Source organism: Crinia signifera, chromosome 19 (assembly GCF_055691185.1).
Source record: "Crinia signifera chromosome 19, ASM5569118v1, whole genome shotgun sequence".
NCBI lineage: Eukaryota > Metazoa > Chordata > Amphibia > Anura > Myobatrachidae > Crinia > Crinia signifera.
The window spans coordinates 22051960-22066213 of record NC_139226.1 but is presented as its reverse complement, the minus strand read 5'-3'; the positions used below and the strand labels follow the sequence as shown (position 1 = coordinate 22066213).

Here is a 14254-nt window from a genome sequence, read left to right as displayed (position 1 = left end):
TAACTTTTCACTAAGATGTCATAAGTTTCATTGCATCTGGATTATTCATTATGAAAAGTGGCATTTTTTTATATATTGTTTTTTATTTTTTAATTTTTTAATTTTTTAATTGTTATTTTTTGTTTATTTTAATTATTTTCAATTTATCCATGACTGTTAATATCTAAGGATACATGTACTATATACGTATCATGCCTTCCTACGAATTAAACTGGTATTTGTCATAATATTTTTATAGTCTGTTACATTCCATTATCTGACCTTATTGGGTGTCAAAATATGGGGGACTCTTGCTATTATCATTGAGTCTTCTTTCTTGTTGATTATATCCATGTATTATTTGCATGTATTATTCATTATCATTGTATCTTATTTATTTTATTATTCATGCACAGCCTACTTGTAAATTGTGTTTTTATATCAAAAGACACAACGTCATTCATGTTAATAATAATTGGATACATTGAGTGGTAAATTATTTGAAAAGATTTATTTAAGACAATTCTTATGTGAAAAAGGAAAGAAAAAATGGATTAATGAGATGTGGTTTTGTGTGTCTTCTAGGGATAAATAATATTAATAAAATTAAATAAAATAAATTATTATTGTTAAATATACATCTATTGGTGAGAGAAAAACGTGATAATAAAAAACAAACCGTAAACATAAGTGAAAATAGACCGTGACAATTTAGAAAAGATGTGATTATTGTTACTTGATATATGCGGTGAAATATGTGATTATATCACGATAGAAGTTGTGCACAATTACTTATGTGTACATGAGTTTTTCTTTTTATTATTGCAAATTTTTAATACTTTTTTAGGATTTATATACGTCTTCTATATCTCTTATACAATATTATTGACAAATGTACAGTATAATATTTCTCCATTTATTCGTTTATTAGATATTAAATCTAATTTACTATAGATATCCAGTGGTGCAGGATTACATCTTACTGATCCCTATTCATATAGCCCTAAAACCCTCAATACTATATATATCGGGGATATTGCTATTTATAAGGGCAATTGATTAAAGGGAGAGGGAAGAAAGAGGGGGAAGTTTTAGGATGGGAGAAAGAACCCAGTTTGAATGGGCTACAATTGAAAACATGGAGGGTACAAAGGAAGGTTTTATAATTCAGGTAATGTGGGACGGGTTAGTGTAAAGAATTTTTGAATTTTTTTTGAATTTTTTGATGATGGAAAAGAAGGACAAAGGGAAGGTTGCAGGGCCTGGATTCGTTCTCATATTCCGGAATCAAAGAAAGCAGGTGAACTGGTTGGTCTCATTCATGCCCCATGGTTCTACACTATTCATTCGGAAGATCCACTTGGATTCTTTTTTAAGGAGTTCCTTCATGACATCTCCCCCTCTTATTCCAAGGTTAAGTTTTTCTATTCCGAATGCTTGTAGTTTATCTGGTCTCCCGCCATGGTGTTTCAAAAAGTGTCTCGCCACACTGGTAAGTTGTTTGAAATTCTCCCGGTCACGCCCTGCATTTTTGATATTTCTGATGTGTTCCATCACCCTTATTCTCAGCTGTCTACTTGTCATGCCAATGTACCTCAAGCCAGTGTATAGGTTTAACTTTAAGTAGTGGGTAGCACCCCCCGGACAAGTTTAGTGGAAGATTGGATCTCCACTAAGTTTTTTGAAAACAACTGGGGGAGAAGAATCCAAACAAAAGATACTGGTGCGGGAATTCCTTCTTTTGTGTCTTCCAAGTTAAAACTGGTGTTCTACCAGATTCTTATTCCGAGCACAGTGCTGTTCAAATTAAAATAGGGTAATATACCCTTGAAAAATACATTTACAAATAATACTATTGAATCTAAATCAACCTAGTCAATCAACAAAAATGTCACTGTTCAGCCTTAATCAAGATCTTACGAACAGACAAGAAAAATGGAGAAGTACACCTGTTAACCCCTTTGGGGGACTTATGAAGGACATCAAAAAATTCAAAAAAAAATCAAAAATTCTTTACACTAACCCGTCCCACATTACCTGAATTATAAAACCTTCCTTTGTACCCTCCATGTTTTCAATTGTAGCCCATTCAAACTGGGTTCTTTCTCCCATCCTAAAACTTCCCCCTCTTTCTTCCCTCTCCCTTTAATCAATTGCCCTTATAAATAGCAATATCCCCGATATATATAGTATTGAGGGTTTTAGGGCTATATGAATAGGGATCAGTAAGATGTAATCCTGCACCACTGGATATCTATAGTAAATTAGATTTAATATCTAATAAACGAATAAATGGAGAAATATTATACTGTACATTTGTCAATAATATTGTATAAGAGATATAGAAGACGTATATAAATCCTAAAAAAGTATTAAAAATTTGCAATAATAAAAAGAAAAACTCATGTACACATAAGTAATTGTGCACAACGTCTATCGTGATATAATCACATATTTCACCGCATATATCAAGTAACAATAATCACATCTTTTCTAAATTGTCACGGTCTATTTTCACTTATGTTTACGGTTTGTTTTTTATTATCACGTTTTTCTCTCACCAATAGATGTATATTTAACAATAATAATTTATTTTATTTAATTTTATTAATATTATTTATCCCTAGAAGACACACAAAACCACATCTCATTAATCCATTTTTTTCTTTCCTTTTTCACATAAGAATTGTCTTAAATAAATCTTTTCAAATAATTTACCACTCAATGTATCCAATTATTATTAACATGAATGACGTTGTGTCTTTTGATATAAAAACACAATTTACAAGTAGGCTGTGCATGAATAATAAAATAAATAAGATAAAATGATAATGAATAATACATGCAAATAATACATGGATATAATCAACAAGAAAGAAGACTCAATGATAATAGCAAGAGTCCCCCATATTTTGACACCCAATAAGGTCAGATAATGGAATGTAACAGACTATAAAAATATTATGACAAATACCAGTTTAATTCGTAGGAAGGCATGATACGTATATAGTACATGTATCCTTAGATATTAACAGTCGTGGATAAATTGAAAATAATTAAAATAAACAAAAAATAACAATTAAAAAATTAAAAAATTAAAAAATAAAAAACAATATATAAAAAAATGCCACTTTTCATAATGAATAATCCAGATGCAATGAAACTTATGACATCTTAGTGAAAAGTTATTATGATGTCAGATTTAGACAAAAACTGACAAGATATCAGTAAAAATGTATCAGGAACTCCTTTTACATATAATGGATAGAGAGGGGGAGTATCCACAAGAAAATGAACAGTGACACTCATCCAATGAGAAATGAAGGCGGGGGATTTAAACCCGTCCAGGAGAACAGTCTGGTTGATACCTTGAGGAAGCGATAGTGAAACGGTCGTTGGTAGTCAGATTAGAATGATATGTTTGTGTAGTCAGCCAGTATAGCTGTTCCACTTAGGGTTTATTTGTATGAGCATATAGTTATTCTGTTAACACAGTCTGTATAGGCACTTAGCCTGACATTGAAGCTGACAGCGGCACGAACACACACTACCCGGGACCTGTGCTAGTAGGCAGTCTGTCACAAAAGCCGACAGCGGCATGAATGTACAATCACGCCGGGAGCATACTCTTAATGCTCCCCGGGACTTGTGCTAATAGGCAGCCTGTCACATAAGCCGATAGCGGTACATATGTGCAGTTACGCCGGGAGCATATTCTAAAAGCTACCCGGAACCTGTACCATTATATATTTTGTGACTCTAATAGCGGCAAACACTCAGCCACGTCAGGAGCACACCCTCAGTGCTATCTGAGACAGACTGACAGGCAGCGGCGCAGCATACTTTGTGCGACCGCATAAACAGGGAAACAGACTGATATTGCCGGGAGCATACATATTGTGCTACCCGCAACTAAACAGACAGGCGGATGCGACCGCTTATTACTGTATAACACTTGTAATTGATACTCCTTCACTGGGAACCAGCGCTTAGCGCTCCCTACCTTGGCACATTTAACTGTCATAACCCCTATAATGTTGGGGTGAATAAAGGGAATTATGTGCACGAACACACAGAGAATAATACCCTAATGTGAATACAAGTGTCTAAAAGAAAAAATAAAACAGTAATTACTGCTCAATTTATGTGAAAAATTCTTTTGTATGTACACAAAAAAAGACATTAAATGCTGTATGTCCAACTGAGGCACGTTTAATTACAACTGAGTATATGTGAAACATTTAATTTAACATATCTGTCACGGCACTTCCCGGCGGTAAACCGCTTAGTACCGGGATTGAGGAGAGGTGGGGAATAATATTATAAGGGGTGTTAACATAAATCACCCTAGGACCAAGAAGTACTATCTTATTATCAGTCCGTTTATGATTGTCACACACCTATACAACCATTCTTAACCCAGCGAGGACATCACTTAATTTTTGGGTAACAGAGATCCTATTGATATAAATGGGTTATATTATATTAATTTGACTCCATCTCAAGGAGAGGTGTGACAATAAAACTATATGGTCCAACTGCACCCGGTCTGGCGGTAAGTCCGCTTAAATACAGAAACAGGGACATGCAGAATAAAGAATAAAATATTGAAGGGACATATCCTTGACAATTTGATCTGTAAAGGTCCTTTCCATCCCCACGCACCTCTATAGTGCGGACGTGTATAAAATCACTACACAGCTGGGAGAAAAAATCAGAAAAATCACATATTACTGAGCAGCAGAAAACATTGCTCATATGAGAAAAATTAACACTGCCATATGATACAGTGCTCTCTCATTGAATATATAAATAGATACTCCTACCTTTACCCTTTTAAGTTATAAATATGCGCATATGAAACATGACAACTGAGGACATAATGTTTTCTGATTCCAATAATATTAGAAATCAACATAACCGCATGTGAAAACTTTTTCAACACATTTGTTTACGAGGGAATTCCATTGGTACCAACAATGATGACACAAGATGTGTTGACCATCATCCAAATCCTACTGTACATCTGTAAGATGTACATCCTCTATCCCTATACCCATCCTAATCAATAAAGAAGTCTACCTCGGGGCACTGATACTGAATAACATTGGAAAGGAAACATTAACTTAAGTACGAATAGCCTGGATAGTAATGTATCGAAGGATAAGACATTGATACAAATATTCACAATGACGCTCCATACCATGAACAACTAAAACGGGTGTCAACTACTGTTTTACTATTACTGTTAATGGCAAGGCACCAGCGACCCCATGAGAAACATGCTATATGGGATTTTGAGCCAAAGGCATATATCATTACTCTATCAAACGAATTATTTCTCATGTATAAAACAGGACAACACGAGATATGTCTCCGCTTACCTCAACAAGGTTTTAGCCTATCCAATTGAATTCAAGCAGAATTCTTGCTTCCTTGACAATTTTTGTTTACCAACATAGGCATTAAATTCCAATGAACATGTCCAACATACATTTGTGTAGCAACAAATGTAACCGACATCAATCAGGACGACACAGGATGTGTCGATCACTGCTGAGACCATACAAATCACGATTACCTCCAACTATGCACAAAGGGAATTTTCTCCTGAAGTCTCCACAGTAATACATAAGAGTAACAACTGCACCCCTGAGTTTCACTAAACAATGAGATCAAAACATTAACCCAGTCACAGGGGTGATGATGATATGGTGTTATCTGACAAGAGAGTAGCACACTATACTCACGATCCCGGACTCAGGAGGACCAATATCACTGACACGAAGGGCGACACAATACGTGTTGACAGTGTTTTAACTGACATGAGAATGATACATATTTCCCTAACAAGGCACTCATAGTTCAGAATTACCAGGAATTATGTATCTGACACACATGACGACATAAGATGTGTTGATAAAATTCAACCACACTCTGCGAAAATAGACGGATTGGAGAATTTATTTCTCCACAGTCACATCCCGACGATCGGAGATTACATGAAGGCAGGGCGTTTAGGATGATGGACAGACCATTAATTATGAAACCGCAATTAAGCATTAAACCCGCTGACGATAAAACATCAGCGGATCGTGACAGATTACCTATCAACCATACATCAATTTATTATCAGCCCACTACATCGCAATACAGGTACGCCTCCATCAGATATACAGTGGAGAAACGTACCGATTATATGAGAGCCATTGATGCACAGTCAGGATAGATTATGTACCTATGTACTTCAACAGGGAGACTTCGCGCTTTCTATTCCCGACAGCAGAAATTGATGCCGCTCGCATACCGTAGCAAATACTCACACGGGCGGACCTCCCATTGGCGGACTGGGACGCACAGGGGTATAAAACTCCTGACGTGGCTAAGGTCTGGTTGGCCTTGAAAAAGCTGTTCTGCGAAGCGCGTGCCGGCTAGCGGTGCGCAGGCAGAGCCAGCTCTCCTCACTCTTTATTATTTTTCATTGTTAGGATGTTATTTTGATTACCTGTGTATACTATCCACTATATCTCACAGCCCTTATAAGGGTAGTGTCATATAAGAGGTACCAGCACTGGCTAGAACCCGCTTTTGTTAAAGTGCTCAGCCATTGAGCTCTGATTTCAGGCACTATTAACATACGGGCAGCCTAATGAATTTGTAACACTGAGCAGACCGGCTAAAAGACGTGTCCTGCATGATATCAGTGATCTCAGAGCTCTGCGGTGAACACCACTCCGCATTAGCCTGATAGATCCTGAGAACAGAGCAGATTAACATCTATCTATAGCCGAGTCCTTGAGATCTATAACAGGAATCTCCTTGTGCGGGCCCGCCAAGGATTCAATGACAGCATATATATTTTGTACCTCACACCCAATATTTTCCCAGCTGATTTCTGGGTAACAGGGTGATTGTCTCAGTACCTGTTCTCTGTATATCCAACAGGAACAGGGATCATACCTCTTGTGTGGATATTTTACGGTGAAAACACTATATGTGAAAACACACCAAACACCATATACTTACACATGTTAATCCATCCTCATTATAGAAGTGAATTTAGTGAGAGCAGCCTGCCTGCCACCTTATTTTATTACTTGTGATTTCCTACTTTGAGTGTTGTTTGTCTATTTCTCCCTATTTTTTAACATTTCGCAGTAATTTTTAAAACATATCTAATAAAAGTATAAATTTTAAATGATATAGGTGCACCCACACAGACAGGACATTCCTGTTTTCTTCTCGTTTTTTGATACTTCTTATTGTCCTGGGGTAGCACACCTCCTCTTCAGCCATTATCATATTAAACTGAATTTTGTATAGCATCATAGGGGGTCATCCATAACATCATATATATAGTCTTGTGCGACTAATCCCTCTCCTTTTGTTCTATAATTTAATAAACCCTGGTGGCAACATTACTGTTTGCTCAGCAGCAACATAATAACAGCAGCAAGCAGAAATTTATTATAAAGGCAATTTAAGCCAAGAAATATATAAATAACTGACACACATACGTTCATTCTTTTCTTCTCATTTTAATTCTTTCACATTTTTTCAATTCTTATCACATTGTTCTATCTTTTAAATATTTCACTCTGAGACAAGGTCATGCGGTCTCCATCTGATTAAGAGACTTTTTATAGGAACTATTAAAAGTTATATTTTATAATAAATATTTTGATTCTCAGTGCACCCTACAAGATACTTCTTTTTCTGTGGGTGTATCGGTATTTATACCTGTATGCCTGTCAGATACTCAGTGACATCACTTCCTGTGATTCACTGGATTAATTAATGGTGTGAAAAGTAAAAAGGAGATATTAGGGATTGTAGGGGCCAAATGAACATATGATTTTATACATAAATATGATGTCCAGCTAAATGCTATATATACAGGACTTAAAACGTTTTCAATCATAGTAAAAAACGTATATTGTATGAAGTTGCGGCTCTTCCGCCACACTTCCTGTGTCCTTAGAGCGCGACTGCGCATGTCCGGCTTGTTAGATGTGATTAATGAGCGACGACCTCCTTTCTGTATGCGCCTGTGCCAGGAGGTTCTATTCAGAGATGCGAGTGTCTCATCTTCACATCCTCAGCTTTAGTGGATGTGTCTGAAGTCGCGGGTGCCGGCGGACATTTTCTTGTGGATCACATATAGGAAAACACCGTGATTCGACTGGCGGCCATCTTTTCAGAGGTAGTTCTCAACGTATGAGGCATATATAACGACAAGAACAAGGAACATAGTAACTACAAGTATCTGGGTTATATTTAACAGCAAAACGAACGGGGGTAATTCCCACAGTATCACTATGCGCTGATGATAAACGAAGTATGAATACTAATCATATAAAAACGTACTTGAAGAATTTATATATGAGAAGGTGATTTTAGATACATTGATTAATGCGATATAATGCTCAGTGAAAGTGGTAATTATAAAGTGCTAGTGCTAATATAGGAATAATAGTGTCAGATTCTTTTGTGACACATTCTAGAGAGTTAGTGACAGGATTATTAGAATTTAATAGATATATAAAGTGCTAGACTACTACTTAAAGTGCTGTGCATTTAATATTTAATAAGTTTATTTAGATATATACAGAAAACTAAAGTGCTATTAGGGTTAGGAAAAGGTGATACATATTCATAGAACATTAATCCAAGGTTATCTGGTTCACTGTTTTTACTACAGCACCAGGTTTTCCCAAGGGGTCTCCCATCTTGGTACTAGCCTGGCCCAACACTGCTTAGCTTCCAAGATCGGACGAGATTGGGCGTATCATAGTGTGGTTTGACTGTAGAGTAAAATGACGACACCTGGAGATGTTATTAGTGTTTTTATTAATAGTGAAGCAGAGTGAGAAGGAAAGAGGATTGTTATAATAATAAAATGGTAAGAGATCCTTAAAGAAAAGGTGCAATTTCATAATTGTCATTAAAACCCCGGGGATGTAGGGTGTCCAACTCGAAAATCCAATACATCTCACGTTGGGATAGTTTGTTCGCCAAATCTCCTCCTCTTGGTCCCAGTTTGACATGTTCTATGGCTTTAAAAGTCAGTCCTTCTGGGTTGGCATTGTGGTGCGTCTCAAAGTGCTTGTAGATGATATGGTTGTCAATTTTATTCTTTATATTTCGGTTATGCTCTTGGATTCTTAGTTTCAAAAGTCTCTTGGTTTTACCCACATACTTCAGATGGCATGGGCACTCTAGTAGATATATTACGGAAGATGTGTTGCAGTTCATGAAGTCTTTTATGTGATACTCTTTTGTATCGTTGTAGTTGGTAAATCTTTTCCTGGTGGGGTGGACAAATTTGCAGATGTTACACTTGCCGCATTTATAGGAACCAGTACATTTTAATCCGGAGTTGCTTTGTGTGCATGAAGATGTAATGAGACTAGGTGCTATTAGATCTTTAAGGTTTTGGGATTTTCTGAAGATAACCTCAGGGTTAGGTGGTAGTAGTTCTTTCAGGATTGGGTCCATAAGAAGTAGATTCCTAGAAAACCCACCAGGACGACCCATAGTGGCAGGGATTGACTCCTTGACCTCTAACTTGTCGGAGTATGTGGATATTTTTTTTACGGAAGCATGTGACAAACTTACCAGCCTATCTAAAGGACACCACCACAGTTTTAAATCTTTTAAAAAATTTTACATGGAAAGATTCATTCCTTTGGGCCACAATAGATGTACAGTCATTGTACACTTGTATCGAACATCAATTGGGAATCGAAGCATGCAAGGAGTTTCTGGAGGAAGATGACGAACTTAATCCACAGCACAAGAATTTTATATGCGACCTCATGAAATTTATTTTAAGTCACAACTATTTTAAATTTCTTGACCAGTTTTATCTTCAAAAATGTGGCACAGCAATGGGCACTATCTTTGCACCCAGTTTTGCAAATCTTTTTATGGGGAGCTGGGAAAAACGTTTCATATATACAGACCACGCTTTTAAGGAAAATATCAGATTTTACAAGAGATACATCGATGATATTTTAATAGTTTGGGAAGGTGACGAGGAGCTGTTTTTTAAGTTTTTAGAGTACATTGGAGATAACCAAATGAACCTAAATTTTACTTCCAGTATCAACAAAACAAAGATTGAATTTCTAGACTTGGTTCTAACGGGCGAAGGCGCCGAAGTAAATACCAAAAACTTCATTAAAAAAGTTGATACCAACAGCTACCTACATTTTAGAAGTAATCACCTGCGAAAATGGAAAGAAAATATCCCATACTCCCAGTTTAACCGTATAAAGAGAAACTGCAATAGAAATGATGAATGCGAGGCCCAGCTTGAGATGTACAAACGAAGATTTAAAGAAAAAGAATACCCTGACCAACTCCTACAGAATGCAATCACGAAAGTAAATCAGGTTAATAGAGACGATCTCCTTGAATATAAGACCAAAGAGGAAAAAAAGGACACAATCGCCTTCATTACCACATACAACCAACACGAACAGGTAATTAAACAGAGTTTAAAGAAACATTGGAATCTACTTCTTATGGACCCAATCCTGAAAGAACTACTACCACCTAACCCTGAGGTTATCTTCAGAAAATCCAAAAACCTTAAAGATCTAATAGCACCTAGTCTCATTACATCTTCACGCACACAAAGCAACTCCGGATTAAAATGTACTGGTTCCTATAAATGCGGCAAGTGTAACATCTGCAAATTTGTCCACCCCACCAGGAAAAGATTTACCAACTACAACGATACAAAAGAGTATCACATAAAAGACTTCATGAACTGCAACACATCTTCCGTAATATATCTACTAGAGTGCCCATGCCATCTGAAGTATGTGGGTAAAACCAAGAGACTTTTGAAACTAAGAATCCAAGAGCATAACCGAAATATAAAGAATAAAATTGACAACCATATCATCTACAAGCACTTTGAGACGCACCACAATGCCAACCCAGAAGGACTGACTTTTAAAGCCATAGAACATGTCAAACTGGGACCAAGAGGAGGAGATTTGGCGAACAAACTATCCCAACGTGAGATGTATTGGATTTTTGAGTTGGACACCCTACATCCCCGGGGTTTTAATGACAATTATGAAATTGCACCTTTTCTTTAAGGTTCTCTTACCATTTTATTATTATAACAATCCTCTTTCCTTTTCACTCTGCTTCACTATTAATAAAAACACTAATAACATCTCCAGGTGTCGTCATTTTACTCTACAGTCAAACCACACTATGATACGCCCAATCTCGTCCGATCTTGGAAGCTAAGCAGTGTTGGGCCAGGCTAGTACAAAGATGGGAGACCCCTTGGGAAAACCTGGTGCTGTAGTAAAAACAGTGAACCAGATAACCTTGGATTAATGTTCTATGAATATGTATCACCTTTTCCTAACCCTAATAGCACTTTAGTTTTCTGTATATATCTAAATAAACTTATTAAATATTAAATGCACAGCACTTTAAGTAGTAGTCTAGCACTTTATATATCTATTAAATTCTAATAATCCTGTCACTAACTCTCTAGAATGTGTCACAAACGAATCTGACACTATTATTCCTATATTAGCACTAGCACTTTATAATTACCACTTTCACTGAGCGTTATATCGCATTAATCAATGTATCTAAAATCACCTTCTCATATATAAATTCTTCAAGTACGTTTTTATATGATTAGTATTCATACTTCGTTTATCATCAGCGCATAGTGATACTGTGGGAATTACCCCCGTTCGTTTTGCTGTTAAATATAACCCAGATACTTGTAGTTACTATGTTCCTTGTTCTTGTCATTATATATGCCTCATACGTTGAGAACTACCTCTGAAAAGATGGCCGCCAGTCGAATCACGGTGTTTTCCTATATGTGATCCACAAGAAAATGGCCGCCGGCACCCGCGACTTCAGACACATCCACTAGAGCTGAGTATGTGAAGATGAGACACTCGCATCTCTGAATAGAACCTCCTGGCACAGGCGCATACAGAAAGGAGGTCGTCGCTCATTAATCACATCTAACAAGCCGGACATGCGCAGTCGCGCTCTAAGGACACAGGAAGTGTGGCGGAAGTGCCGCAACTTCATACAATATACGTTTTTTACTATGATTGAAAACGTTTTAAGTCCTGTATATATAGCATTTAGCTGGACATCATATTTATGTATAAAATCATATGTTCATTTGGCCCCTACAATCCCTAATATCTCCTTTTTACTTTTTACACCATTTATTAATCCAGTGAATCACAGGAAGTGATGTCACTGAGTATCTGACAGGCATACAGGTATAAATACCGGCCTGAGCTCAGTTGCTCTCTACCCCTTGAAGAAGTCACATAGACGAAACGCGTCGGGTATCTGACCTCCTACCTTCTCAAAAAGATAAGCGTTCTTTATTGAATTTGCTGCTATTACTTCTATTTTTTATCCATTGTATTTTGTACTTTTTATATCCCATTCCCCCTTTTTATATATAAAATTTTCTATATATATATCTTTTTGTTTTATATATGCTTTTATGTATCCCTGACTCCCGAATATTTTAAGTCTGATTTTGTAGCAGTCCGCCCCCTTCTGGTCGTTTTTATATATTTGTCTTATATTGTCATAATAAAATTTTTTATATTTGATATTTTTATATACTATTTATTACAACAATTAGTCGCCAAGGTCTTATTTCTTCCCTGCACATTTCTCTATAAGTATTATACCGGTACTTTGTTACTTTAAGACGGGCCGACACCCTACATCAATAAGGGAATATTGTTGTTTTTTGAATATATCTATTAAAGCATAAAGTGGCGCCACTCATCCAAGGATAACATATATATATATATATATATATATATGCAAGGAAATCAAAGAAGAGACGCACCAATGAGCATAAATTCAACGTACATTTACTGCACACATAAAGCTCACGTACATTCAAGGTTTAAAATGATATGCTTGCCAGCCTGGTAGTACAGATAGCCACTGTCGACCTCTCCGATAGCGCGAACCACCACCGCCCAGCTGCAGACCAAAGGATCACACACCAAGACGCCGGAGTCTCGCCACAGACGAACAGGATCAGCAGGACCACCAGTGGAAGAAAGGACGTCACTCCGTCACACGAACAAGCCACGCCCAACGCGTTTCGACTACGGTCTTCGTCAGGGGGTGTGGTTAACCCAGGTAAGTAACAGATTTATATACCCTATTTCACAGGTGGCGTCATTTTCTCATCAATTAAGAAAAAGCCGGCAAGCATTTACAACTTAACGAGCACATTCACAATAATACATTCAAAATCCATTTAATACAATAAACCAAAAAACATATATTCAAAAACAGGCTGGTACCTAACAGCAAATATGCATCTTATTCAATTTATTATAAAAGAATTTTTCTTATTTTAAAAACATTTATATATAAATAGAAAATGGAGAATTAGAAAAATACAAAAATACAAAAATAGATATAAAAAACATGCATATATACATAAAAGGAATATCTACATATATATACATCTAAAAATATATGCTATTATGATGTCCGGTCTCAGCCTGAAACGACAAAATCTATTAAAAAACAATTCATAGTGCAGTTAGCTAGCCCTGTGGTTAGACCGTTGGTTATGTACAACTAAAGGTTTTTTCCCGTGTAACAAGTGTAAGATCTGTCGACATGCTAGTCGGGATCGACACAAATTTTTCAATCATGATGGTAGCAAATCTTTTGATATTAAGAGTCGTATGTGTTGTACTACGACTAATGTCATATATCTTTTGGAATGTAGATGCGGGAAACGCTATGTAGGGAAAACTGAAAGACAACTAAAGCTCCGGATATTAGAACATGCTCGGAGCATTAAAAATAAAATAGTCCTACATAGTGTCCCGAGACACTTTCTCAATTGCTGCAATTCCAATATAGAAAATCTGATATTTAAAGCTATCGAACACGTGACCCTAGATGAACGTGGTGGAGATATCCAGAAAAAACTAAGTAAAAGAGAAACCTTCTGGATTTATACCTTAGGAACTATGGCCCCGCGAGGTCTGAATGAAGGTTGCGACATTACCCCCTTTCTGTGATAGATCGAATGTCATGTGTCGTCAGCTGTCTGGCTGGTTGGGCACTGTTGAGCTGTGCTCTGTCCATCCAGCTTTAAAGAGGTTGCGAACTGACATCGTGTTCACAGTGGTAGTGTCGACCGCATTCAAGTCTTATATTATGTAGCTATACCTTTAATTACCTCTGTCTTGATTAGATGTTCCTTTCTTATGGT

The 14254-nt window shown here is 36.7% G+C and overlaps 2 pseudogenes; one reads left to right on the top strand and one right to left on the bottom strand.

Moving 5' to 3' along the window:
* Positions 1-8671: 8671 nt before the first annotated feature.
* On the bottom strand, positions 8672-8791 carry LOC146044083 (5S ribosomal RNA; annotated as a pseudogene).
* A 2403-nt stretch (positions 8792-11194) lies between these two features.
* On the top strand, positions 11195-11314 carry LOC146044214 (5S ribosomal RNA; annotated as a pseudogene).
* The last annotated feature ends 2940 nt before the right edge of the window (positions 11315-14254 follow it).